The sequence below is a fragment of the Panthera uncia genome, assembly GCF_023721935.1.
Source record: "Panthera uncia isolate 11264 chromosome E2 unlocalized genomic scaffold, Puncia_PCG_1.0 HiC_scaffold_20, whole genome shotgun sequence".
NCBI classification, from domain to species: Eukaryota; Metazoa; Chordata; class Mammalia; order Carnivora; family Felidae; genus Panthera; species Panthera uncia.
Genome location: NW_026057589.1, coordinates 23880299 through 23885915, shown reverse-complemented (window position 1 = coordinate 23885915; position 5617 = coordinate 23880299). Strand labels below are relative to the sequence as shown.

At 55.9% G+C, this 5617-nt stretch overlaps 1 non-coding gene across 1 annotated transcript; it reads right to left on the bottom strand.

Moving 5' to 3' along the window:
• Window positions 1–1012: 1012 nt before the first annotated feature.
• TRNAW-CCA (transfer RNA tryptophan (anticodon CCA)) lies at window positions 1013–1097 on the bottom strand. The gene has a single exon. It is a non-coding gene; the product is annotated as a tRNA-Trp (tRNA).
• Window positions 1098–5617: the final 4520 nt, after the last annotated feature.

Here is a 5617-nt window from a genome sequence, read left to right as displayed (position 1 = left end):
AGGGGATCGAAGTTAGAGTCGAAGCACTCTCTCTCCTCCTCTATCTCCCCCCCCCCTTCCCCCCCCCCCCCCCCCCCCCCCCTTTTCCCCCCCCCCCCCCCCCCCCCCCCTTCCCCCCCCCCCCCCCCCACCATCACTCACTCTGGGAAGCCAGCTGTCATGTTGGGAACTGCCCTGTGGAGACACATAGCAAGGAGTAAAGGCCTCAGTGAAGAGCCAGCGAGGACCTGAGGCCTGCCAACAACGACGGTTAGCTGGGAAGTGGACCCTTGTGCCCAAGTTACAGCCCCACGTGACCTCCTGACCACCGCCAAGGGAGACGCCGGGAGCCAGAAACACCAGGCAGCTCCCGGATTCCTGACCCACCAAAACCATGAGCTAATGCATGTGTGTTGTTTTAAGTCCCTGAGTTTGGGAGTGTTTGTTACGAGGCAACGGCTGACTCGCACACTCGGGGGCGGGGTGTAGGACATGGGCGGATTCTGGCATCCACCTGGCCCCACCACCAGCAGTCTCCAGGTATGTCTTCCTCATACTGTCCTGGTGTCAGAGTGTGATGACCCAGGAGTCACCAGTGCGGCCCCCTGACCCAGCCTGCTGAGCCGTACCCGGGACAACCGACCCCAGGAGCACGTCTGTGTGAGCACCCACGGCAAACGCCCCCTCCCGGTCCTGTTTGTTCAGCCACTGCCCTCCAGCCCACCGTCTGCCCTCCAGGGACTATATCGCCACGGAATAAACTCAGACCTGCAGCTCAGTCACCTGGCTGAGCTTCCTTCCCAGTATCACAGAATCCAGCAATCCTTGCCACAAAAAGCGTTTTAGAATTTTTCCCCATGGCAAGAGATTTTGGAATCAGACAGACCTGGGTTTCTTTTTTGTTTAATTTTTTTTAATTCGTTTTCTTTATTTTTGAGAGGCTGAGAGAGACAGAGCGCGAGACGGGGAGGGGCAGAGAGAGAGGGAGACACAGAATCCAAAGCAGGCTCCAGGCCCTGAGCTGTCAGCACAGAGCCCGACGCGGGGCTCGAACCCACGGACCGTGAGATCATGACCTGAGCTGGAGTCAGATGCTCAACCGACTGAGCCACCCAGGCGCCCCCAGACCTGGGTTTCCAACCTCCTCCCACCACGCTGCCTCCGGGCTCACTCCCCTCATCTGGAGAGTGGGCTCAATAATCAATCCTGTCTCCAGGACGGTGAGAGAATTGAGGTCCAAGAGCAGGGCCAGCGCTTAGCAGAGAGCCTCACTGTATTAGTAAGATGACAGGAGGCGCTTGGGGCCAGCCCCTGAGGAGGGCTGGCCTGTGGCTGCCATGGGTGGAAGGTGGTAGGGTGGGGCAGGGAGGTGCTCCGGAGCAGGGACGGTCCCTGCTATGTCCCACCCGGGCCTTCTCTGGGCTCCATATGGAACTGTGCTGCCTCCTACCCGCTGCTAATGCTGTTTTTTCTTTCCTTTTTTATCGAGATAAAATTCACATAACATCAAATTAACTGTTTAAAGTGAACAATCCAGTGGCATTTAGCACATGCACAGAGCCGTTGTAACTGTCACCACAATGCAATTCCAGAACATTCCATCACCCAAAGGAAACCCGCCCCGTCTCTAGCCCCTGGCAACCATGACTCTACTTTCTGTCTACACATTTGCGTCTTTGGACGTTTCGTTTAAGAGGAATCCTGCTCTGTGTGACCTTCTATGGCTGGCTTCTTCCCTCCGGAAGACGTTTCCCAGTGCGTCCGCGTTGCGGCCTGTGTCAGAGGGACATGGCGCTGTTCGGGTAGGCCACCTTTGTTTACCCGTTCCTCGGCGGACGGACATCTGGTTGTTTGCACGTTGCGACTATTAGGAATAACGCCGCTGTGACCACGACGCACAGATTTCCGTGTGGACCTGTGGCTTCGGTTCTCCCGGGGAGACGCCTGGGTGTGGACTCACTGGGTCTGTTTGCTTTCGAGGACACCCGCCCCCGCCCACCGGCCCCCCTTGTGCCCTCAGAGCGCAGTGCTTTCATGACTGCACGTTGTCCAGGGGTCACTTTCCACGTGACTTTGGGGCAAGGTCTGGACAGGGGGCTGCGAGCCCCAGGTGAGCAGGGAGGGGCTTGCTCACCCCGCGCCCAGGCCTGGTGCACGAAGACACCCAGCGAGCAGCTGCAAATGTGAGAATGGAGCGCGGGCGTGAGCCGCCGGGCCACCAAAGCTGCTGCCGGGAAGCCCGAGAATCCGGGAGCAGGGCCGCCCGGCAGGTGTGGTGCACGCTTGGTGCGGCACCGGGGAGGCTGAAACGCTGGGGTGTCCGCACAGGGGCGGCCCTCAGAGAGCGGGCGACAGGGTGGAGGGCCTCCGCCACGTCCTCCCACCACCGTGGCTAGAACGAACTCGGGGTGTGCTTCCGGAACCCAGTCTAAGACGGGAAGCTGTGCCCTCTGGTCCAGCTGAGGACTAGCCTCGCCATTATGAGGAATGACTAATCACCCGGACTCACCCAGGATTAACTAACCGGAACCAAGAGGCCTTCCCAAGGCTGCTGCTCCCGGCACAGCCACGTTCTGGTTCTGTGGGGCTGCAAGCTGCTGCATCACCTCTGGAAGACGCAGGTCGGGCTGGGGCCAGGGGAGGCGAGCAAGGCACCAAGGGGGCACAGGCCAAGAGGCGCCCGCACTCAGGGTCCCACAGTGCAAGCTTACACCTAGAGGGGATCACCCCGCGTCCTGGTGGCCCTGGTCCTGATTGTAGAGAACGCTCCTGTGTACACATGTGCACACGCATGTGTCAGGATGTACATGTGTGTGCTTGTACGTGTATATGCAGACACGTGTACGTGTATTGTAGACTGTGTGTTTGCATGTCTTTGTATGTGTGGGTGCGTGCACATGCATCTGTACATACGTGTGTGTATACGTGGGTATGTGAGTATATGTGTTGGTGTGTGTTGTGTGCATGTGTGTATACATGCGTATACATGGGTGTGTAGGTGAGTATATTATGTTGGTGTGTGCGTGTGCATGAATGAACTGTGCGTGTGTGTGTGTGCATGTGCATGAGTGAAGTGTGAATGTATGTGTATGTGTGTGTGCATGAATGAACTGTGCATGTGTGTGCGTGTGCATGAGTAAACCATGTGTGTATGAGCGAACTGTGCGTGTGTGTATGTGTGTGTGCATGTGCATGAGTGAACTGTGTGTATATGTGTGTGCATGAGTGAAATGTGTATGTGTGTGCATGAGTGAACTGTGTGTGTATGTGTGTGTGCAAAAAGAGTGAACTGTGTGTATGTGTGTGTGCATGAGTGAAGTGTGTGTATAAGTGTGTGTGCATGAGTGAAGTGTGCATGTGTGTGTGCATATGCATGAGTGAACTGTGTGTGTATGTGTATGTGTGTGCATAAGTGAACTGTGCATATGTGTATGTGCTTGCACACCTCACAATACTATTGAGCATCTATCCCAGGCCCAACATCATCCTCAGGGCCTTACATTTATTAGCGCATTTAATCTGCACAACTCTTTAAGGTAAGTCTTACCATTATTCCCCATTTTGCAGATGGGGAAACTGAGGCTCGGAGAGGCAAAGTGGTTTTCCTCAAGCCACACAGCTGGTAGATGTGGGACCAGGACACAAGAGCAGACAGCCTGACTCTGGAACCCACATTCTGAACCCCTGGGGCACGTATTTGAAGACATAAATCTATTTTTCCCTTCTGAGCTATACGTCAGTGATGATCTTTCCTTTTTTCTGGCTTCTTTGCAGCCCAGACGAGTAAGAAATCCCGGAGTGTATCCGGTGCGTATGCTCACTCGACAACCGAGAGGAAGGACTCCAGGGAGACAGTTGACACAGCCCTAAGAGACGGGTATGGGTCCAGACCCTCCCGGAGCCCGGCGGTCCCAGAGGAGAGGCGGACCCCACGTGTCCGCCAGACTGCAGGACCACGTCTGGCCCGCACGAGCTTCGTCCTTTCTCTGACGACGGCCGTCAGGATGAGCTCTGTCACTCTCAGGTGAGCCTCTGCCCACGGCACACGGAGCCGTGCCCACTCCCCGCGGCGGCTCCCGCCTGGCCGCTCATTCTTCTGGAGGGTGGGTCCCCTTCTCTCCTCGCCGCATGCTTGGGTGGGAAAGAAAAAGGCCAGGAGAGACCTGAAGGCTGGGAGCGGGGCCTCTGGCGCGTATATTTAGCCGGGCGGAGGAGCGAGGCAGCCTCCTTCCTGGCTTCAGGCCTCCTCTGCCTGCCAGGGTCGGGTCATGGGACCGGAGGAGGACGTCGCCTGTGGTGACAGCTGCCCGCGCTCCCCCCATTTGGCCGCCAGACAGGCTGGCCTTGGCCAGAAATTATATGTTTTGAAGCTGTTCCTGAACCAGAAGCCCCAGGACAGTGTCGTTTTTGTTGTCGTTTGAATTCTCCTTGAAACCAATTTGCCTTTCCCCCCTGCTTTGATTTTTAAAAATGTGTTTCATTATGTAATGTATATGCATTGTAGAAAAATGGGAAAATATAGATAAGCATGATGAAGAACGTAAAACCTCCCGACTGCACTGCCCAGGGAGGAAATGAGCCGCCCTGATCATGCACACAGCGGCGGCCGACCCGAGCAGGAAGCCAGACGCGCTAAGGCTCCATGATCCGCACCCAAGTTCAAACAGGTGAAACTACCCGCGGCGCCAGAAGCTGGGGTGGTGGCCCAGCAGGGAGGCTGCGCGTCTGTGCTTGTCTGACTTACAACTTGCGTGCTTTTCCACGTGTGTGCGCTCAATCACACCTTGACCAAATAGAGACTTACCGTTTCTGTTCCCAGGGATCGCCACTATTCCCCTCTGCGGTGTCTCCTTACAGACCTTCTCGCGTGCATATCGGCGTGTGTTTGTCTCGTGGAAACATGCCATCTGCCTGCCTCCCATGTCTTCGCTGGTCAGACCGCGAGTGCGCACGGGTGCAGTCCCACCACGAGCCCCCTGAGCAGGTCCCCTGGGACGTCGAGGGAGGGCAAGAGCCAGCGGGCAGCCACAGGAACCTCTCGTTCGTCAGCTTGCCCTTTCCACCTCACCTAGGGCAGACCTCTTTCCCAATCAAGAAATCACACCTGTGCCTGGATATAAGGGAGCCTCAAATCCGGGGAAATGCCTAGTATGGGACCCTCCAAAATGGTCTTGGGCCAACATGAATATACAAATGTTTTGGATGTCCATGAAGTAGTCACAGGAATGCTTATAAAATCTTAATTAAATTAGAAGTGCATTTTTATTTTTTTATTTTAAAACATTTTTTAATGTTTCTATTTGAGAGAAGGGGGAACAGAGGATCCGAATCAGGCTCCGGGTTCCAAGCTGACAGCTCAGAGCCTGACGCGGGGCTGAGATTCACCAACCAAGAGATCATGACCTGAGCCGAAGTCGGATGCTCAACTGAGCCACGTGGGCACCCCTCAGGAAGGCAGTTTTAGAATCCTTAGTGAGATCGCATAGAACACGTGTTGGAGGCTGGCGAATTGTCCAGTGCACGGTTCCCTCTTACTCCTGGGGACACAGGCTGACCCCATTTCCCAGCCTCCCTGGCAGGTAGCACGGGCACTCAACAGTTTGCCCGGTGGAAATCGGGCAGTCAGGTCGTGCGTGGC